The following is a 23,866-nucleotide window of genomic DNA, read 5'->3' on the forward strand; positions in this document are numbered from 1 at the left end:
GTATCAGTTCAGACCCGATTTGTGACCCAATATGTGGTCTATTCTGGATAAAGTTCCATGTGCGCTTGAGAAAAATGTGTATTCAGTTGAGTTTGGATGTAAAGTTCTGTAGATATCTGTGAAATCCATCTGGTCCAGTGTATCATTTAAAGCTCTCGTTTCTTTGGAGATGTTGTGCTTAGAAGACCTCTCAAGCTAATCATGAAATGGGCAAAAGACATGAAGAGAAATCTCACAGAGGAAGACATAGACATGGCCAACATGCATATGAGAAAATGCTCTGCATCACTTGCCATCAGGGAAATACAAATCAAAACCACAATGAGATACCACCTCCCACCAGTGAGAATGGGGAAAATTAACAAGGCAGGAAACAACAAATGTTGGAGAGGATGTGGAGAAAAGGGAACCCTCTTACACTGTTGGTGGGAATGTGAACTGGTGTAGCCACTCTGGAAAACTGTGTGGAGGTTCCTCAAACAGTTAAAAATATACCTGCCCTACGACCCAGCAATTGCACTATTGGGGATTTACCCCAAAGATACAGATGCAATGAAACGCCGGGACACCTGCACCCCGATGTTTATAGCAGCTGTGTCCACGATAGCCAAACTGTGGAAGGAGCCTCGGTGTCCATCGAAAGATGAATGGATAAAGAAGATGTGGTTTATGTATACAATGGAATATTACTCAGCTATTAGAAATGACAAATACCCACCATTTGCTTCAACATGGATGGAACTGGAGGGTATTATGCTGAGTGAAGTAAGTCAGTTGGAGAAGGACAAACATTATATGTTCTCATTCATTTGGGGAATATAAATAATAGTGAAAGGGAATATAAGGGAAGGGAGAAGAAATGTGTGGGAAATATCAGAAAGGGAGACAGAACGTAAAGACTGCTAACTCTGGGAAACGAACTAGGGGTGGTGGAAGGGGAGGAGGGCGGGGGGTGGGAGTGAATGGGTGATGGGCACTGGGGGTTATTCTGTATGTTAGTAAATTGAACACCAATAAAAAATAAATTAAAAAAAATTAAAAAATGTTTAAAAAAAAAATAAAGGACCGTAGTTTCTGCAGCAAAGAACTACTACTTGATACTGAAAAAGCATCCTTTGACATCTTAAGCCCTGACTGTGGAACATCAAATCAGTATGAAAATAGAGTTTTCCATCTTTATTTGGATAATTTCCAATCCACTATACCAGAATATTGGGCAATGTAACAGTGGCACATTGTTTAGTGCAAATGTTGCATTCAGGAATGAACACAAACAGGATTTGAGGGCATAGGAAGCTGAATGACAGATGGCCCAGATCCTATGTCACCTACCTCTGTTGCACTAATGCTTCTTCTGCAGCTGCCACCTGTGAACTCATGCAGTGTTTCCTATGATCAACCAAAAGAGGTAGAAAAGATCCAGTCTAGTTCATAGATTGGTTGCCATAATATGGTTGTAGTAGTTAAAAATGTATAGCTACCAATCTGTGATGCTATGCAGGAGTGACTCTGGACAGTAGTGAAGGAAAATCTTCCCAGGAAACTGAGGAATACACTTGGTTGTTCTCCTTGTATAAAAGGAGAAATGGCTAGAGCTATGGATATCATGGATACCAGGAGGTTAGCAGATGGTTTGCCTACTTTGTCAGAGGTCTTGAAATAACTGAATTAGAAGATGAAAGAGCAGAGACAGATGGATGGACTGTGTGAATGGATACATAAATCTGTGTGTCTCACAGTAATGTTCACTGAAAACACCTATCACAAGGAAGCACTCAACAATCAGACAAAATATAATAGGATAACTCTGTGAGTGACAGCCAGCATCTCTCCTCAGCTATCTCAGTGCATGGGCAATGGTCCCATGAATGGAATGGTGGCAGGGATGGGGGCCATGAATGTACCTAAACTATGATACTAGTGACATGCAGTCTACTAGCAGCCAAGGTTGGCATTGAGCCTTCTATTTGCACCTTTCCTTGAGGTTGATCAATTAGCCACTGGAGAAGTCAGCATTTCATTTTCACTGGACTTTATTTTTCTTACCTGAAGTGTCTCTATAAGCAATTCCATCCAAGGACTCACAGAATGCTCAATTTACTGATATGGGATCCCATGTAATATTGCTTCAGACCTCTTTTATGCTGAATTTGGTACAACAATGGGTACATAATCATAAGATTCAATGATCCAACCATACACAGCATCACTTAGAGTAGGTGGCCTAATTAAATGATGGAATGGTTTATTAAAGCCTTAATTAGAATGCTAGATCAAAAACAATCCCATATGCTGTTGGAAAAGCAATCTTCTATTCTATTGTATCTCTGATATACTGTACTCTGTCTAGGATCCAACAGGCTGACTTATCAATGTTACTTCCAGTCTCAAACTTTCAGAATTTATCCTTTGGGTCCCTACAGTCTTAAATTCTGCTGGATTAGAAATCCTGATTCATAGTGGGTGTTGCAATTTTACTGAACCTGAAGTATAATTAACATTTGTTCATTTTAGGGTAGTGACAAGGGTTCTGTTGAACCAGAATTTATAACTATCAGCTTGGTTTTTCACAGATAAAGACAGAAATTGATCCTGATTAGCATGAGGATTTGGGATTGGCTGTTATACAGTGGGAGCAAAAAGAAAAAATTCTTCAGTAGCTAGAGAATTCACTGTAGTGTCTACCCCCCCCCCATACACAGTGGTAATGGAATATGTTCAACTGCAGCTACTGTAATCAAGTGTAAAGTTATTATGGGCTTCGTTTCCTTGAAGATACAGTGCTGAAGTGCTGCCTGAGTGTGAGGAAATTGGCAATGGGTGATGTGCATCTGGGTCCATGTTGAAGGATTAGGTATCGTTCCACAAAGCCTTACTGTAGAATCCTTCATGGAGATTATGGTCATACCAACTTGAAGACTCTGCGATGAACTGGACTTAATGTAGGGCCCAAGCAGACCTAATAAGTACAAGGGGAAAACTGTGCTGACCATTTTTTAAGTGTTCATTTTACATCTAGTCTGTCCAAGTGTTTGCTCCTAACATCACTGAGGCAACTAGCTGCATGCAGGTGTAGGTCTGACAGCTCCTCACTTGAATTATGCCACATACCTTTTATTTCCCATTTTGAGACTTCCTTGGTGCTGCTCTTTGGAATTCCTGCAGGAGTTTAGTCAACCCATGCTGGCTCATGAATGAACTTGGAATACAAAGGACTTAACATCACTATGGAGAAGCTGACCAATAACTCAGAACATAGAGTAGGATTGGATATCAGTAGCACATTGTGCTACTCAATGATAGCACAATATATTTACTCAATGATATATGCTTAATATTGGTTATTCCTCTTTTCATGTTTCACTTTTCTTCCCCCAGTGGCCTTATTCCTGTTTCCTGGGATCACTCCCCAACATAAACTATATGCACACAAGTCCTGGTCTCTGAAGGTCAGGTGTGGCTTTTCTGTTTTCACCTGTTTCACCTCTCAAATCATTGCCCCTCTTCTGGTCAGGCAGGTCTTTCTAAAATGCAAAAGGAATCTTGTTACAGTATTATTTACAACTTTCATTGGACTCCAGTAGTAAAATGTCTCTTCATGGCAAATATGACCCTCTGTGTAATACTTGGAGAGGTACTTCTAGAGTATAAACAAGTAAGACTCTCAAACATCAAAGAAAATATCAGGAGTGTTGACAAGCCAGAACCCAATGCTCTGTCTGCCTTGGAGGGCAGGAGAAGGCTTCCCTCAATAATTTTGGAAAGAGAAGAGGCTATGCAAGGAAGTATAGATGTGAGGAAGATAATGTTTTTTATTCCAAGAATATTTTTCATCATGTATATTAATCGTTTCAGAGAATCCCAATCAGTTTCATTCAGCAAACTTACATTGAGGAAAGAACTCACTAATTACTCTTTTTATCTCAGTGATGTCCTATATTTAGGCAGGTTTTTTCTTATCTGAAGGAGGCTGGATTTAGTTAATCTTAGCTCCTTCTGACTAGGGCTTGTTAAGGATTGTGCACCAGCTTTCTATACTTTTCTATTGTCTAAAACAACGTGATAAAAACTGATCCCAGTGTCCAGCTCATGAAAAGTACTCAGTAAATGATGTCCTTGCCTTCATCACCCTCTAATTCACTGTACTAGACAACTGGTTTGAGCATCTTTCCCCCTCCACCAAATTAAGCAGTTCCTTTCTTTTTTTTTTTTTTTTTTTTTTTTCTATATTTTGGGTTGAAGTAAGAATCAATGGTTTTATTTATTTATTTATTTATTTATTTATTTATTTATTTTTTTTTACATTTATCATTTTTTTTTATTTTTATTGGTGTTCAATTTACTAACATACAGAATAACACCCAGTGCCCGTCACCCATTCACTCCCACCCCCCGCCCTCCTCCCCTTCTACCACCCCTAGTTCGTTTCCCAGAGTTAGCAGTCTTTACGTTCTGTCTCCCTTTCTGATATTTCCCACACATTTCTTCTCCCTTCCCTTATTTTCCCTTTCACTATTATTTATATTCCCCAAATGAATGAGAACATATAATGTTTGTCCTTCTCCGACTGACTTACTTCACTCAGCATAATACCCTCCAGTTCCATCCACGTTGAAGCAAATGGTGGGTATTTGTCATTTCTAATAGCTGAGTAATATTCCATTGTATACATAAACCACATCTTCTTTATCCATTCATCTTTCGTTGGACACCGAGGCTCCTTCCACAGTTTGGCTATAGTGGCCATTGCTGCTAGAAACATCGGGGTGCAGGTGTCCCGGCGTTTCATTGCATTTGTATCTTTGGGGTAAATCCCCAACAGTGCAATTGCTGGGTCGTAGGGCAGGTATATTTTTAACTGTTTGAGGAACCTCCACACAGTTTTCCAGAGTGGCTGCACCAGTTCACATTCCCACCAACAGTGTAAGAGGGTTCCCTTTTCTCCGCATCCTCTCCAACATTTGTTGTTTCCTGCCTTGTTAATTTTCCCCATTCTCACTGGTGTGAGGTGGTATCTCATTGTAGTTTTGATTTGTATTTCCCTGATGGCAAGTGATGCAGAGCATTTTCTCATATGCATGTTGGCCATGTCTATGTCTTCCTCTGTGAGATTTCTGTTCATGTCTTTTGCCCATTTCATGATTGGATTGTTTGTTTCTTTGGTGTTGAGTTTAATAAGTTCTTTATAGATCTTGGAAACTAGCCCTTTATCTGATATGTCATTTGCAAATATCTTCTCCCATTCTGTAGGTTGTCTTTGAGTTTTGTTGACTGTATCCTTTGCTGTGCAAAAGCTTCTTATCTTGATGAAGTCCCAATAGTTCATTTTTGCTTTTGTTTCTTTTGCCTTTGTGGATGTATCTTGCAAGAAGTTACTATGGCCGAGTTCAAAAAGGGTGTTGCCTGTGTTCTTCTCTAGGATTTTGATGGAATCTTGTCTCACATTTAGATCTTTCATCCATTTTGAGTTTAGCTTTGTGTATGGTGAAAGAGAGTGGTCTAGTTTCATTCTTCTGCATGTGGATGTCCAATTTTCCCAGCACCATTTATTGAAGAGACTGTCTTTCTTCCAATGGATAGTCTTTCCTCCTTTATCGAATATTAGTTGCCCATAAAGTTCAGGGTCCACTTCTGGATTCTCTATTCTGTTCCACTGATCTATGTGTCTGTTTTTGTGCCAGTACCACACTGTCTTGATGACCACAGCTTTGTAGTACAACCTGAAATCTGGCATTGTGATGCCCCCAGATATGGTTTTCTTTTTTAAAATTCCCCTGGCTATTCGGGGTCTTTTCTGTTTCCACACAAATCTTAAAATAATTTGTTCTAACTCTCTGAAGAAAGTCCATGGTATTTTGATAGGGATTGCATTAAACGTGTATATTGCCCTGGGTAACATTGACATTTTCACAATATTAATTCTGCCAATCCATGAGCATGGAATATTTTTCCATCTCTTTGTGTCTTCCTCAATTTCTTTCAGAAGTGTTCTATAGTTTTGAGGGTATAGATCCTTTACATCTTTGGTGAGGTTTATTCCTAGGTATCTTATGCTTTTGGGTGCAATTGTAAATGGGATTGACTCCTTAATTTCTCTTTCTTCAGTCTCATTGTTAGTGTATAGAAATGCCACTGACTTCTGGGCATTGATTTTGTATCCTGCCACGCTACCGAATTGCTGTATGAGTTCTAGCAATCTTGGGGTGGAGACTTTTGGGTTTTCTATGTAGAGTATCATGTCATCGGCGAAGAGGGAGAGTTTGACTTCTTCTTTGCCAATTTGAATGCCTTTAATGTCTTTTTGTTGTCTGATTGCTGAGGCTAGGACTTCCAGTACTATGTTGAACAGCAGTGGTGAGAGTGGACATCCCTGTCTTGTTCCTGATCTTAGGGGAAAGGCTCCCAGTGCTTCCCCATTGAGAATGATATTTGCTGTGGGCTTTTCATAGATGGCTTTTAAGATGTCGAGGAATGTTCCCTCTATCCCTACACTCTGAAGAGTTTTGATCAGGAATGGATGCTGTATTTTGTCAAATGCTTTCTCTGCATCCAATGAGAGGATCATATGGTTCTTGGTTTTTCTCTTGCTGATATGATGAATCACATTGATTGTTTTACGGGTGTTGAACCAGCCTTGTGTCCCAGGGATAAATCCTACTTGGTCATGGTGAATAATTTTCTTAATGTACTGTTGGATCCTATTGGCCAGTATCTTGTTGAGAATTTTTGCATCCATGTTCATCAGGGATATTGGTCTGTAATTCTCCTTTTTGGTGGGGTCTTTGTCTGGCTTTGGAATTAAGGTGATGCTGGCTTCATAGAACGAATTTGGAAGTACTCCATCTCTTTCTATCTTTCCAAACAGCTTTAGGAGAATAGGTATGATTTCTTCTTTAAACGTTTGATAAAATTCTCCTGGGAAGCCATCTGGCCCTGGACTCTTGTGTCTTGGGAGGTTTTTGATGACTGCTTCAATTTCCTCCCTGGTTATTGGCCTGTTCAGGTTTTTTATTTCTTCCTGTTCCAGTTTTGGTAGTTTGTGGCTTTCCAGGAATGCGTCCATTTCTTCTAGATTGCCTAATTTATTGGCGTATAGCTGTTCATAATATGTTTTTAAAATCGTTTGTATTTCCTTGGTGTTGGTAGTGATCTCTCCTTTCTCATTCATGATTTTATTAATTTGAGTCTTCTCTCTCTTCTTTTTAATAAGGCTGGCTAATGGTTTATCTATCTTATTAATTCTTTCAAAGAACCAACTCCTGGTTCTGTTGATCTGTTCCACAGTTCTTCTGGTCTCGATTTCGTTGAGTTCTGCTCGAATCTTTATTAACTCCCTTCTTCTCTTGGGTGTAGGATCTATTTGCTGTTTTTTCTCTAGCTCCTTTATGTGTAAGGTTAGCTTTTGTATTTGAGTTCTTTCCAGTTTTTGAATGGATGCTTGTATTGCAATGTATTTCCCCCTTAGGACTGCTTTTGCTGCATCCCAAAGATTTTGAACGGTTGTATCTTCATTCTCATTAGTTTCCATGAATCTTTTTAATTCTTCCTTAATTTCCTGGTTGACCCTTTTATCTTTTAGCAGGATGGTCCTTAACCTCCATGTGTTTGAGGTCCTTCCAAACTTCTTGTTGTGATTTAGTTCTAATTTCAAGGCATTATGGTCCGAGAATATGCAGGGGACAATCCCAATCTTTTGGTATCGGTTCAGACCCGATTTGTGACCCAGTATGTGGTCTATTCTGGAGAAAGTTCCATGTGCGCTTGAGAAGAATGTGTATTCAGTTGAGTTTGGATGTAAAGTTCTGTAGATATCTGTGAAATCCATCTGGTCCAGTGTATCATTTAAAGCTCTCGTTTCTTTGGAGATGTTTTGCTTAGAAGACCTATCGAGTATAGAAAGAGCTAGATTGAAGTCACCAAGTATAAGTGTATTATTATCTAAGTATTTCTTCACTTTGGTTAATAATTGATTTATATATTTGGCAGCTCCCACATTCGGAGCATATATATTGAGGATTGTTAAGTCCTCTTGTTGAATAGATCCTTTAAGTATGATATAGTGTCCCTCTTCATCTCTCACTACAGTCTTTGGGGTAAATTTTAGTTTATCTGATATAAGGATGGCTACCCCTGCTTTCTTTTAAGGACCATTCGAATGGTAAATGGTTCTCCAACCTTTTATTTTCAGGCTGTAGGTGTCCTTCTGTCTAAAATGAGTCTCTTGTAGACAGCAAATAGATGGGTCCTGCTTTTTTATCCAGTCTGAAACCCTGTGCCTTTTGATGGGGTCATTAAGCCCGTTCACATTCAGAGTTACTATTGAGAGATATGAGTTTAGTGTCATCATGATATCTATTCAGTCTTTGTTTTTGTGGACTGTTCCACTGAACTTCTTCTTAAAGGGGAATTTTAAGAGGCCCCCTTAAAATTTCTTGCAGAGCTGGTTTGGAGGTCACATATTCTTTTAGTTGCTGCCTGTCTTGGAAGCTCTTTATCTCTCCTTCCATTTTGAATGAGAGCCTTGCTGGATAAAGTATTCTTGGTTGCATGTTCTTCTCATTTAGGACCCTGAATATATCCTGCCAGCCCTTTCTGGCCTGCCAGGTCTCTGTGGAGAGGTCTGCTGTTACCCTAATACTCCTCCCCATAAAAGTCAGGGATTTCTTGTCTCTTGCTGCTTTAAGGATCTTCTCTTTATCTTTGGAATTTGCAAGCTTCACAATTAAATGTCGAGGTGTTGAACGGTTTTTATTGATTTTAGGGGGGGATCTCTCTATTTCCTGGATCTGAATGCCTGTTTCCCTTCCCAGATTAGGAAAGTTTTCAGCTAGAATTTGTTCAAATACATATTCTGGCCCTCTGTCCCTTTCGGCGCCCTCGGGAACCCCAATTAAACGTAGGTTTTTCTTCCTCAGGCTGTCGTTTATTTCCCTTAATCTATCTTCATGGTCTTTTAATTGTTTGTCTCTTTTTTCCTCAGTTTCCCTCTTTGCTATCAACTTGTCTTCTAGTTCACTCACTCGTTCTTCCACCTCGTTAACCCTCGTCGTTAGGACTTCTAGTTTGGATTGCATCTCAGTCAATTGATTTTTAATTTCTGCCTGATTAGCTCTAAATTCTGCAGTCATGAAGTCTCTTGAGTCCTTTATACTTTTTTCTAGAGCCACCAGTAGCTGTATAATAGTGCTTCTGAATTGGCTTTCTGACATTGAATTGTAATCCAGATTTTGTAACTCTGTGGGAGAGAGGACTGTTTCTGATTCTTTCTTTTGAGGTGAGGTTTTCCTTCTAGTCATTTTGCTCAGTGCAGAGTGGCCAAAAGCAAGTTGTATTGGGAAAAAGAGAAAAAGAGAGGAGAGAAAGAAGGAAAGAAAAGAGAAAGAGAAAAAAAAAAGGGAAGAAAAAGAAAAAAAAAACGAAAAAAAAAAAAAAAAAGAAGAAAAAGAGAAAGAAAAAGAAAGGAGAAAAAAAAGGGGGTGGGGGAAGGAAACAAATCAAAAAGCAAAACAAAACAAAAACAAAAACAAAAACAAAAACAAACAAACAAAAAAAGAACCACCGGGGAGTATCTTCTGATTCTGTGTACTTTAAGTCCCTTGGCTTCTCCTGGAAGTTGTCCGTCTAGCTGGTGTTCTGGGGGAGGGGCCTGTTGTGCTGATTTTCAGGTGTTAGCAGTTGGGGGAGCTGCTGTGCCCCTGCCTGGTGCAGGGCTCGGTGGGGGTTGTTTACCCCGTGAGGCCGCAGGAGGAACAGCCCCATTGGCGGGGCAGCTCTGGAAACCTGGATTCAGCTCCGGCAGGAACTCCGTCTGCAGGGCCTGGAGGCTCCGGGGCGGGGCCGCTGATCTGCTCAGCTGGGGCAGGAGCGTCCTCGCTGTCCTGGGCCCTCCCGGCCTCTGCCTGTCCCGGGGGAGGCGGGATCCTGGGCTGTGTCCCGGCGCCCTGTGCTCCGGGGCCTGCGCTGTTGGATTCGCGCTCCCGGGCCGCGCAGCCCCCTCCGCGGAGCCGCCGCCCGAGCCCCTCCGAGCTGCTCCTGGAACCGCGCAGCCCCCTCCGCACGGAGCCTCCTCCTCTGCCCGAGCCCGGCCGAGCTGCTCCCGGGGCCGCGCAGCCCCCTCCGCGGAGCCGCCGCCCGAGCCCCTTCAGCTGCTCCGGTCCCGCCGGGTCCCGCCGTGCGCGCTGCAGCCCTTAGGGAGCTCGGCGCACTCTCCTGGGCGCGCAGTTGCTGTTACTGTCCCGGGGAGCCCGAGGGCATCCCCGCCCTCCTGGGTCCTGCTCCACCTCCCCGCGAGCCCTTTCCGCCCGGGAAGGTCGGTGCAGCTCCTGCTCCTCCGGGACGGGGCTCTCCTGTCCTGGGGACACTCGCCCCGGCCTCAGCCCGGCTCCTCGCGGGGCCCCTCCCCCTTGGAGGCCTTTGTTTCTTTATTTCTTTTTCCCCGTCTTCCTACCTTGATAGATGCGCGAACTCTTCTCACTGTTGCATTCCAGCTGGTCTCTCTTTAAATCTCAGGCCGAATTCATAGATTTTCAGGATAATTTGAAGGTTTTCTAGGTAGTTTGGTGGAGACAGGTGATTTGGAGACCCTACTCTTCCGCCGTCTTGCTCCTCCCCAAGCAGTTCCTTTCTAATGAATAGAATTTATAGCTCTTGAGTTTTCTAGACCCAAGTCTTTAGAGGACTTGGGGATATTGGTCCTGTGTTCACCATACACATTTCAACCTGCTCAGGAAAAAGACTTAATAAGACATTGAAAATACGTAGTAAAAAGGTACAAGGAAAGTAGTAAGAAGCCACATACTTAAAGGCTAAATACAGGATCAGGATGAATAAATGTGAAAGTGTCTATTAATAGAAATTAGAAAATGCAAGGAAAGTATAGAAGCATCCTCTCCTTATGTGAGTATGTGGTGGGGACAGGAGGTTGAAATCCTTTCCTTTCCCTTCTCTTTTTCCCTTTTCAAATGTCATATCATAAGAATGGGTAAGGATGAATCCTGGAAGAAGTGAGAGGTATGGGAGGCATGGGTTGAAGACATGGTGGTGCTTTGTGAAAAATTTTGGCTAAGAGTCTCCCTCTTTCTTATCTCTCATTTGATTTTGAGAACTCATTCCATTTTTAAAAAAGATTTTATTTCTTTATTCATGAGAGCTGCACTCAGAGAGAGGCAGAGACATAGGCAGAGGGAGAAGCAGGCTCCTTGTGGGGAGCCTGATGCGGGACTTGATTCCAGGACCCTGAGATCAGGACCTGAGCCAGAGGCAGACACTTAACCGCTGAACAACCCGGGTGCCCTGAGAACTCTTTCCAAATTTAAGAGATATTTCTAGTGCTTCAGAGCTGGAAATGAAAGTTAGGACTCAGGGGACAAGAAGGGTGCTGGATGCTTAGAACCTGCTCTAGGACTCAAGAAGTTCACGTACAGAGACTAGTACAATTGACCAGATTAGGAGAAGAAGCAGGTCAGACTTGGAATTGAGTTATACTTACAATAGGAGCCTATTCTGGACTGTAACCCTCTAAGAAACATAACAATGACTGATGGTGGGGGCAGTATGAGGAATCCCAATGAATACAACTAACTCAAAAGGGACAAAGCTTAGGTTAACTTTAAGCTTTATAAGGTCACTATACCTAATAGCAAGATAAATGGGTTGAGAAATAAAGGGATAAATGACCAGCTGAATTTTTTTCTTGTGGAAAGGAATTGCCTAATGAGCCAAATCTTCTTTGGGATACATATGTGAGATAGGTTACTACCCCAAGACACATCTGTGCACAAATGAGATTAGTGTTCTTGTACTCTAGCTTTGGGGAAGGCTGATGCATCTGGAGAGGAAGGAGTTAGTAGTTCTTTGCTTGTTCCTCAGCTTAGAGCTACTTACTGGGCAGGAGGCTTTCTTTAGATCAATGAAATTAACACAAGAAAACTTCAGTTTTTACTAGTATTAATTGTATTCTATAAGCCTCTTACAAGACTTTCAATTTTGTTTGCTGATGAAATTGGAAAGAGGTAAGTCATAAAAGTAAGGATGAATTTAGTCATTTGAGAATGGACAGGCTTTCTAGAACACAGCACTGTTAGTGGACAGAAGTACAAGTTGGGAAGAAGGATGAAATTTGTCTTTATGAAAGAGTTTTAAAAGATGTGTGACTAGTCATGATTTCAAGCCTGTGATTGTAAATATGATTTCAGTGGTTTGGACAAGAAGTAAATCTAAAAACAGACACAGCCTTTGATAAGTTGAGAGCTAAGGTTGATGGATCTATTTCAGATTCAGTAGCTGAACAATGATAAACTAAAAAGCTGTAACAAGCCTATTTTCTGGGAGTCTGAAACAATGGTTTATTGATTATCTACAGATTTCTTGAAAGATATTCATTTTAATTCAAGATATCTCTGAATTCCTGGTCTAATACTTCCAGATTTGATATAGACCTGATTAGAATATTCATAGAATACAACTTAATTTTGGACTTATCATTCCAAGAATTATTATTATTATTTCTCACTGGTTCAAATATACAATTTTAAAACTGGAAGGAACATCTCAGATCATTTAATTTAAATGTCTCCTTTTCAAGATGTAGAAACATGGTAATCAGAAAAAACTATAAGGTTATATGCTTATGAAAGTACAATTGTTTACATAATCCTGAAATTTCTACTTATACATTGATATAATTTTTTGAAAACTATTTAGAAAAACCTTTGTAAAGAAATTCTCCTTAGTTTTTATCTCTGCTCTTTTGCTACCATTATTTGATTGTGTCAGAAAAAGTAAATTTTGAGGCAAATTAGCTTGTATTAGCTTTCATGTGGATGCCATGGTGGTCTTCATACTTTATTTTTTGCTTCTCTAGAATCCATTTCTTACAGAGGCCAGAGTATTCCTTAAAAAAAAAAGTGAATCACTTTTAATGTGGCTTCCTTCCTTGCATTTAGAATATAATCTACGCTCCTTACAGAAGCCTTCAAATCAATGTACCATGCTATTACAAGCTTAACTACATTCACTTCCTACTCCTCTAGTACTTATGTTGAAGTCTCAACCCCGGCACCTCAGAATGTGACCATATTTGGTCATAGGGCCTTTAAAGAGGTAATTTAGTTAACATGAAGTCATTAGAATGGGCCCTAATCCATTATGACTGGTGTCTCTATAAGAAGAGAAAATTAAGACAGAAATACACAGAAGGAAGACTATGTGAAGACACAAGGAGAAGACAACCTCTACAAGCCATGGAGAGAGGCCTCAGAAGAAACAACCCTGCTAATACCTTGATCTCAGACTTCTAGCCTCCAGAACTATGAGTATATAAATTTTTGCTGTTGAAGCCACACTGTCTGATGTACTTTGTTATGGCAGCCCTAGCAAACTAATTCACATACCTATGCCTCTAACTTCTCTTTATAATCCTTTTCTTCTTATCCATTACTCTCCAATTATAGTATCATTTGTTTTCTCCATTTATCACAGTGACATTAATCCAAACCAAGGGTCATTACCACATTTGTTGTTCTCTCTGCCTGGAGTCATTGGCACCATCATCTTTAATCAGCTGGGTCCTTCTTGTCTCTGAACAAATGTATTCTCAGGTGAGAAGTCTTCCCTAATCTCCCTCTTTAAAGTAGTTCTTTAACCAACCTTAGTCACTCTCATATCGCCTTGTTCTCTTATATAGTCTTTTGTATTTGGAATTATTGTTGTTTATTAATTTGTTTTGTGGTCCATTTCTTTCTTCTGTCTATACCAAGCTAGAATATCAGCTCTAGGGAAGCAAAATTTTGACTCTTTTTCTAGGGTATTCCCAGGACTAGAATAATGCCTGGCACAGAGTAGGCCCTCAAGTAATATTTCTTGAATGAATACACAAATAAAAGAATAATGAGTTAAAAATATCCTTAGGGTTAATTATTTCAGGGAAGGAGTAACACAAAAGGTAGCAGATGAAATTGAAGTAGCAATATTGGTTGGATTTTCAGAGAAGTTTTGGAGTAGCAAAAAGGTAGAAAAAAAAAGATTTAGGGAAAGGCATAGTGGTTGGAGAATTGGAATAAGTTCAGGGAACATAAAATTATTATTTGTGTTGAATTTAGATGGTATAGAGAAGTGAAAGATGAAGGTGGAACTCTAGGACAAGGGCTTTACTGAAGAGTTTACTCTGGAGACAAGGTAGACCATTGAAGAATTTTGAAGAGTAATGTCACCCAATGAATATAGTGCTTTTGAATGTTTTAAACTGATTGCAGTAAGTAGAATGAATTGGATAGGAAAAATCCATAGTGGCAAACATTTGGGAAGCAAATTATAATTGTTAAAAGGAGGAATTGTGAAAAAGAGGAAATGATTTATTCTGGTTACCATAGAAATGACCAGTGGAAGATAAATCTATGAATGGTTAGAGAAGAGTCAGAAATGATAAGGCTTAGAAACTGACTACAGGAGACTTTCATAGAAAAATAGATTAGATGTCTCATATAAGTTTTTGGAGTATATATTTCTGAATTACTATAATAATAGTGACATCAATAAGAAAGGAAAATAAGAAGGACCACACTGGGGGCATATATTGAATGTTAAATGTTGGTGGACATTTGGTTAGACATATTCAAAATCTGGTTTGAAATATGTATCTTGGGTTTAGGGGAAAGATTAGAGATAGTAATGTAGATTTTGATGTCAGCTGTGTAAAACTGGCATTTAAAGTCATGGGAGAAAAAGTGTGAATAAAATTTCAAAGGGGAGTGTAGAGTAGGAAGTGGACAGAACAAGGACAAAATCTGGGATTGAAGGGATTCCCAGACTTAGAATATTAGAGGAAGAAGGGAAGTGACAGAAGTTAGATAAAAGGTGAATCAGGGGGCAGCCCAGGTGGCTCAGCGGTTTAGTGCCACCCTCAGCCCAGGGCCTGATCCTGGAGTCCCTGCATGGAGCCTGCTTCTCCTCTGCCTGTGTCTCTGCTTCTCTCTCTCTCTCTGTGTCTCTCATGAATAAATAAATAAAATCTTAAAAAAGAAAAAGAGAAAGTTTTTTTTTTTTTTTTTAAAAGGTGAATCAGGAAAATTTATTATCAGCTATGCCCTATACAGCACCGGGCATATAATATGGTGAAAGAAGGGGGAAATAACGGGGAGAAGGGGAGTTATTGAGAAAATCATAGGAATGTATTCTTCAGGCCATTTATTTACTTATTCATAGCTCATTTATCTTTGGCCACCATAATTTTGATGGTAATAGTAATGACTTGTGGCAGAACATATTTGTCAAAAATGGCAGCAACAACAGCTCCTATCTCTCAGGCTCTTCTAGAACCTTACCTCTCTCCCACCAAGAGGAAGTCTGAATGCCCTTCTATTGAATCTGGTTTGGCTGATGACTGGCTTGTATCAATACAAAGTGACGGAATTGTCATTGAATGGATCCTGAGGCTAAGTCACAAAAGATGAAGTAGCTTCCACCTTTCTTCCTGGAATATTTGCTCTTGAAGTCTTCAGCTGCCATCCAAGCAATCTGTTTGCCCTGAGGCTGCCATACCATGGGGAAACCTATGCTAGTCCACATGGTGGGGCCATATGGAAAAGGTCTGAGACTATAAGAAGAGAGAAATGCCTGGCTACTCTCCAGCAGCTCCAGCCCCACCGTCTGTTTTCCAGCTCTAGCTATAGTCTGATTGTAACTGCATAACGGACCCAAAGCCGGAATCACTCAGTCCAGTCACTTCCAAATTCCTAATACATGGAAATCATACAAATTAGTAGAGTGATTTTTATTGTTTTAAGCCAATAGATTATGGGGTGTTTGTTTTATTGTTGTTTGTTTGTTTTTTGCAATCTAGAATTAAAAAAAATACCTATTATGTGAAGAATTCTTAGGAAGAAGGGTTCTAGCAGCTCAGGTTCCCTTTCATTGGTTCTCACAAAATGTGCTTCTCTGGGTGGAACAATTTGACTCTTTAGTTGAACCCAGATATCTTTCTCTTTGACTACCTCTTTTTCTGATCATTTTCCTTCATACATTTCAGGCAATTTTCTTGGCTATAGAGTGTGTAATATTTTCAATATGTACATTTATTTTCTTGGCAAGAATCTTGCCCTTAACTGGTTGTTTACAATAATGCCAACAGCTTACTGGGGAACATGGTAGACTCTTCCAGTTTTGCAATAGTAACAGTTGTGGGACATTCTTTTCTGAACAGTGTCTATTCCCTTGATGTCTATAGTATCACTTTTTTATGGATTCACATGTATGTGATAGTTAAAGGCACAGTTTAATGTATTCTGAAAGGCCTGAAGAATATGTAGCACATGCTTCTTCTCCTTCCCTTTTTGTTTGCCATTTTGACAAATTACTGGAAGATGGAGGTTATTGCCAAAAGGCTGGGGTGATTCGTTTTTTTTTTTTTTTCAGCAGTACTAACTGGAACAGATCACAATAAAAGAAACAATGTTCATGTTCTTGGTTTTATGTCCATTGGCTTTATTTCCATTCCATAAGAAATCCCATACCCTCAATCTCTTCCCCTGAATTCTGAAAGCACTTCTATGAATTACATCACATGTTCTCCCAAGCACTCCTACCAGTTGTCCTATGTTGGCTGCAACTTTCTTCCTCCATTATTCTGACTCTACAAAGCTGGTTGAGGTTGAGGTAGTTGGTAGGTTTATCTGGGATGTGCTCATGTATGCCCATGTTATCCTACATTTTCCATGTTAGAGGTAGGATATCTGGAGTAGAGTCCAACCTATTCATTTTCATGTTCCAATAATGCCTTCTACCCATACTGGACTATAATCTTCTTTTAGAGGCTTCAAGAGATGTGGCCATATGCTGTTGGTGTCTTACAGATAGATATTTTAGATGTTAGCTTCCACTCCTTCATTATGGTTCCCTCTTTTTAAGGGTAGATATATATCCACAGAAACTGAACAGAACAGTCTGAATGATAATTACAATTGCCCCTCACTTATGATATCCATCTGTCATCCTTAAACTTGCTAAGTTTATTTTCCTTATCTAGAACATGAGGGCAGTAACAATATTTGCCTCCTGGGGTTGAGGATTAAATGTGGTAATGTTACCAAACTGCTAACGGTCTGAAACAGACAGATTCAATTGCTATTAACAACTCTTAACTGTGTTGTTGAATGTTAAACCATGAAATATATTTTTAATAAACTTGTTTGATATAAATCTGTACCTGAGTATACTCTAAGGTTACCTTCTTGAAGTGTGCTCTAACCACAGATATCTGAGCAGTCATCCATATTTCTCTATGTTTTGAGTGCTGCTGCTATTTTTAGTCTCTTCACATTGGTGATTTAAAAACTCTTCACTCAAAGTCCTTTATCTCAAAACTGTTTATTGCTTCATTTGAAAATAATAAGGAATAGCAAATTGACAAAAGGCTAGTTTACAAGAAGTGATTATAATTATGTAGAGCAGAAGGTAAGATTATAATTTGTAAACTATTTTATTATGCTCTACCAAATATTTATCACAGCCATAAACTTTAGTAGACTGGTGAGATTCAGCAATGAATGCACGACTACTGAGGAGATAGTTATCATACTGCAGGAAAATGCCTGGGTTTCATTTGATCCTAGGGGAAATAGCACCAGGTTAGGCTTGTGGGAATCAATAGAACTTGTTCTTCATCTTACATGAACAAACGATGCTGAAATGACTCAGATTTATAACATCATAAATAGCGGTACTGGACTTTGCCTGTTTTTTTTTTTTTTTTTTTCCTGGAGTTAAATTTCTCATGTAGAATTTATGACAGAGAAAAAACTCAGTGAAGGGGAATCAACTGAGGCCAACTGCTGTGCAGAGAAAATCAAGAGTTCATATGTTTAGACTTACATCCTCACATATTTTAATAAATATTAGAGGAGTGATATTAGCAAGTGTTTACAATGACAATTCATTTTCATGGTTTTGGCTCATTGGCTGAGGCAAAGAAATTAATAGCTTTATTTTATTTTATAGCACAAGCAGCACTTTGTGTGTGATATCTAAGCTGCTTAGGTGATTGATGTATTCATTGCATCTTATGGCTTATGATAATAAGTGCATATATCATACAACAAGAACCAAAACAGATATGTCCTATAATACACTCATCTCACTCTATTTTCATTATGATTTTTTTATCCATATAAACTGTGCATGATGTACATACTTGACTACTTGCCTGCAATCTTATATATTTCAAACTCCACATATTGCTATTTTTGAAGTCTACTGGGATGGGCTTTCTACTTCACACTCTTTGAAATTGATCTGGTAGGAATAGTATAATATTTCAAATCACCTCATTGCAAAAAAGCATTAGAAGCATACTAGAAAGCTTTTTTATGTTGAGCATACTCAGTTATAGAGACGTACTCAAGAGCAGGAATAGTCTTGGCATATTTCAGAACTCTGTGACGGTACATTTTTTAATAAATGTAAATGGAATTATCTACTAAGTTTGAAGCTGAGATGGATTTCAGAGATGATGTAATATCTGGCATTTGTTTTCTCATAATTTTCCAAAACTCTTCTACTTTCCTGAAGTCTTGGGTGATAAGCCTGAAACAAGTGAAAGTCAGGCTCCAAGGGTAGGGGGCTTGTGTCTGTTTCCAGAGGAGGGCAGTATTGCACTGGAAAGAAAACAAAACTTGAAGGTATTTCCTGTTGCTCTGGCCTTATCACTAAACCATTTCTTGCAAGGGGAGTGGAGGTATTTCAAATCACACTAATAAATCTATGGATTAATAACATGCGAGTCAGAGCTGCAAGCACCATAATCACTGTTGTCGATCCATTTGTCTCTCTGCATCGTGTATTGATTTTTTCCAAGATTGTAATGAAGAAAGAACTTTATAAAATTCTCTTCTCTTTAAATTGTGCTTGTTAATATATTCCTGTTGCCACTCATCTATTAGTAATTTCCTGACAGGTAACTATTGCTGTTATAATTTAAAATAGCCTTGAAAAGCAGTTACTGTGTTTCTGGTGAAACTTCTTATTACTGATAATTGCCTGCATAATAAATTGCAAGTACTAGCTGGTTCCAGCCGAGATCAAAAGTGACCATTAACTACTCACCTATCTGCAAACCGAGGATTTCTGAACTCTTACAGCAATCTCCTTTCTTTCTTACTTCTTAAAAGGCTCAGCTTTCTTCTGTCAGGTTTGCAGGTATCAGCTTGCACACATTTAATACTTCCCTTATCTTGTGGGACCTTTATAGTGGATGAAAAAGCATCTTTATTAATTCAGTAGTATGGGAATAGAGGGAATTGTTTGTGCATTCTGATTAAAAAATAAACTCAGCAGACAATTAAATTCCATATAGAATATTTTAGAGATGGACAGCTTCTCATTAAAATAGGTTTTAGGAGAATTTCATATGCTGACAGGGAATCTATTCAATTGCAATTCTGATTATTTTTACTTAGACAATCCAACACTTCTCCCCTCTTGGAAAAGGAAGTGGATTACAAGTCAGTTTTCTTAGCAACTGAGGATTATTTCCTTTTGCTCATCCCGCTTCACTTTTTTTTTTTTTTCCTTTACAAAAGTAAGGGATAGAATTTGCAGTGTTGAGGCAGGGAAAGGCTGAGCATTCAGAGTTCAGTTCCCTGAGACTCCCTCAGGGGTGTGGAAACTGTTCACAGATAGGGATGGAAGGACATTACATTTGACGGAACCAGGACTTCAGAAAAAGTTAATATACTGAAATCAGGCGAGTGGTGACAAAGGACATTGATATTACAATATGAACTGTTAGGATGCTTGGTGGCCCAGTGGTTGAGCATCTACCTTCCGCTCAGATCGTGATCCCAGGGTCTCTGGATCAAGTCCCACATCAGACTCCCCGCAGAGAGCCTGCTTCTCCTTCAGCCTATGTCTCTGCCTTTCTCTGTGAGAGCATGAATAAGTAATAAAATATTTTTAAAATATATGAACTGTCCTTAAAAGGGGTCTTTGTCAATTTTTTTGTGCTGCTGATTATATAAATGTCACTTTTGGTTCAACTGAGGATGCTGATGGATTTTGCTGTTGCCAAACATGAGTTTGGCTCTGAGTTTGGGAGTAGGGGCTGGAGATGTTGGATGAATCTGTGTGATACAGAAGAAAAAGAATGTTAATTCCAGGGGGAATCTGGTAGAGTGGAGAGGAGTGGAGATGGGAAGGGCAGCAAGACAGAAAAGCAGCACCTGGGAGATGCCTTCACAGATAGAAAATCTCTAGTGGGAGGGTGTCAGAGTACTTGTTCAGGAGGGAAGTCTAGTAAGTGTTTGCATTTTCTCTGATATTCATTCTCTTTATTCCTCCAACCTTCACTGAAATCCATTATACATACAAATGGTGTGTGTGTGTGTGTGTGTGAGTGTGTGTGTGTGTGTGTGTGTGTGTGTGTGTTGGGGGAGGGTATTTCACTCCTGAGATGATATAGTGAATGAGTTCAGACTCAGGATAAGAAGATTCATAGATGCAACTAACCAAGCAGACTCTTGTCATACCTCTCATCTCTTCGCCTCCTAAGAGCCCATTTATCTTTCCAAAAAGTCCTTCATCTTTTTTTTTCTTCATCTTTCTTTAAGTGCCTTTCTCCTTCACCCTTTCTCTATTAAGATGGCATATAAGCCTCAAATCTAAACACCATTTTGGGTTACATTTGTGAACTCTTTGTGTATATAATTTAGTTTATCTTTTTTCATGCAAATCTGCCTTTTGTCAATATAGTTTCCAAGCTCTTCTCCCATCACTGAACCTAAGAGTGTAGACTTTTTCTTCTAGACAGAACCATTACTAAGTAAGTGACCTCAAATGCTATGAATAGATGGAGAGACACATTTGAGCAAATCACTGCCAGTATATTCACTGTTGTATGGAATTGTAACTCAAGTAGGATTTACCATGAAAACTAATGTCCCCTTCTTTCAGATATATACTCACCTCATTGTAGGTGACTTGGCACATGAAATTGTTCCCATCTTTGTCAATGTAGGTAATGTAGATAGGATTCTGATCTCTTAAGGATTATACTGTGCTTAAAACAAAATCACCCTGTAGGATTTCCATTCAAAATATTTGTGCTAAATTTTTATTGGATGAACTCATTTTATTTCTTTCAACTGCAAAGCTTTTGATCTTCTGTCCTCAACTGAATATGTCAGGCATCTTACTGTATGCTTCCTCTTTTGAAAGCATACTAACTGTAAATAATTTGTTGATATCTTGAACAGTGACTTCTTAAATTATTCTCATGTGTTCTATCTTTTCTAATGAACATACAATCATTTATAATGTACCTATTAAATGCCAGATACCATTCTAGCTTCAGTGCCACCACAAAATCACTGTACGCAAGGGACACGTAAGGGATTTTAAGAGGTGAAGTACATTTACAGTTGAATGCTTACCTTTTATCTTCCTGTGACATTTAATGTCTGCTGGCCTTACAGGGGTGCTTAGATATTATTGAATGACCAGATGATCATCTATATTTTTGTCCTCCTTTTAGAACCCATTCCTTTCTTACCTCCAATTGATTTTTCATTTGTTCCCTTTTCCAAAAAACCTCTTGAACTAATAAGGAAAAGGCAGATGGCTTTAATATGCCATTTATCCAATATTTTATAAAATATAGTTCAACTTTCCACATTTCCCTTATAACTACTATTTTCTTGTAATATAATACATCCTTTATTGGATTGTCATTATGCTTTTTGTGTGTTTTATCTGGCTCTGAACACACTGAACTACTTATTAGCCTAGACCCACAGTTCCTAAATTGTGGCACCACACTGAATTCATAGGACCACTTTAGGGCATTTTAAATTTTTGAGGGAAACACATGACATTTGTCAGACACTGTGAACTACTAGCTCAAGATTCTTCACAATTTCAATAATAAAGCTACATTTCTTTTGATGATGTCATATCTCTGTGAAGCTGGGCTTTCTGTACTTTCAGTGATAAGAACAAGTAGCACGCTTGATGGGATGAGCACTGGGTGTTATACTATAATGTTGGCAAATTGAATTAAAAAAAAGTACCACTTGAAAATCAGCGTGGAGCAGGAAATGAAGGTAGTGGTGTCCAAGGTTTGATTCTACGGCTTGAGAAGTTGTTTGAAGACATTAAGTTTGAGAAGGTGTGAGAAGCAGTGTAGGACCCAACAGACTTGTGTAAGTAATTGTGCTTATTTAAAAATGAAATAGATATTATTTTCTTTCACTTTATACATATTGATTTTTAAAACTGAGAACCTGTTATAGACATGAATATTTTTTAGGTTATTTGGACCTAACTACTTAATGAAGGGACCTGTTCTATTAATTTTGGCTTAGCAATGCTGTGGGAAAAAATGATATGGTCACTAAGGCTGCCATAAAGCCATGAAGTAAGAAAAGTTTGGGAAACTTTGACGTTAACTATGACTTTTCATCTTACATGTCTAGCATAGATCTGATTCGTGGAGAGTGCTCAGGTGCATTTTCTGAATAAATGCACTTATTTTTGAGGATAAATGAGTGTTTCTTTGAAAATTATCAGGTCTTCTTAATAATGTTTTTTATGTTTACAAAAATTCTCTTAAATAAGTTCATTTAGAAATTTCTTGCTATGTACGCATGTATAAAGATTCATAGTTTTAAACACAAGACCCCTGATTTGCAATGATAACAGTTTTATATAGAAGTAGAAAATATAATGTTTTTATAATATTTTGACTCAAGGATAGTACAATAAAACTAAAGTTGTGGAAGGTCTTAGAAGTACACAAATAAGTTGACAATATTAACTATTGTCTTAAAATTTAGAAAACATAAGTTCAAGTTAATTGACTTATGAAAGTATTATATATTACCATTTAAATCAGAAAAAAACATTGAATAACAATATAGCTATTGCTAACATCTCTGTTAGAATAAAAATGTCCATTTTTGGTATGTTTGTTTTTATAATTTCTTCTTCTTGAGTTGTAATGGTACCTGTTAAATTTTTTCTTTCATTTAGTAAACTTGTAACTTTTAGTATATCTACTCTTCCAAAACTGATACCAATTTTGCTTATTATTGGTGCAAATGAATTAATTCATTTAGCCATTTAACAAACATTTATTGACTACTTGCCATTTGCAGAGTCTGTGTTGGTTTATACCAAAGGTCATGGAAGAAAATAGTTTATTTGGGAACACTTTTTCTTTAAAGATTCCCTAAGAATTTCATTGGTTTTAACTGAAAGGAAGACATTTAACCACTAATAAGTATTGCTAGAGAAGCCCCTGAAGAGCTTTTTATGAAATTCTGAGTTTTTAGTGAAAGTATAGTCCTTTCTGAGGGAACTACCAAAATTCCTTCTGGTTCTATGACTTTATACTGAATTCTCTGCAATAATAGCCTCCTCGTCTGAATTCATAATTTCTCTATTTTATCTGATGCTTTTTTCTATTTCTTAAAGTTTTTTCCTCTCCTATCACAGCCTTCAGTGACTTGCTGAACCCAATAGCAAAGGACTAAATGTGAATTTTAGGAAACCTTGGGGTCAGTCTCAAGCAGATAGGAACATCTCTATGGTAGCCTTGTGGATCTGAATTCTGTTATACACCATTTTGCAGAAATTATTTTCTTTCCTATGTCTTAACCATATTCTTTTGTAGTTTATTTTCTCTGTTTTGCAATCACTTTCAGTAATAAGTTTCTTGTGGCATATGTTACTGTTTGAATACCAGCTGATAGCCTTGGTAATGAAAAACAGAAATAATAGCTCAGTGTTCAGCTTATATTTCTATGGGCAGGAAAGTGATTTGTTCATTTATGCTTGGTTTGCATAAGTTAGCACTTGAAGGTATCGAATGAGTCCTCTG

At 38.6% G+C, this 23,866-nt stretch overlaps 1 long non-coding RNA gene across 1 annotated transcript in view; it reads left to right on the forward strand.

Annotated features, from left to right (window-relative positions):
- The first annotated feature begins 21,826 nt into the window (after positions 1-21,826).
- LOC140616446 (uncharacterized) overlaps positions 21,827-23,866 on the forward strand; it is a 288,680-nt gene continuing 286,640 nt past the window's right edge. The window contains exon 1 of the long non-coding RNA XR_012016929.1: positions 21,827-22,187. This is a non-coding gene — a long non-coding RNA (uncharacterized lncRNA). The remainder of the gene's footprint in view (positions 22,188-23,866) is intronic.

The sequence above is a fragment of the Canis lupus genome, chromosome 24 (genome assembly GCF_048164855.1).
Source record: "Canis lupus baileyi chromosome 24, mCanLup2.hap1, whole genome shotgun sequence".
Taxonomy (NCBI): Eukaryota; Metazoa; Chordata; class Mammalia; order Carnivora; family Canidae; genus Canis; species Canis lupus.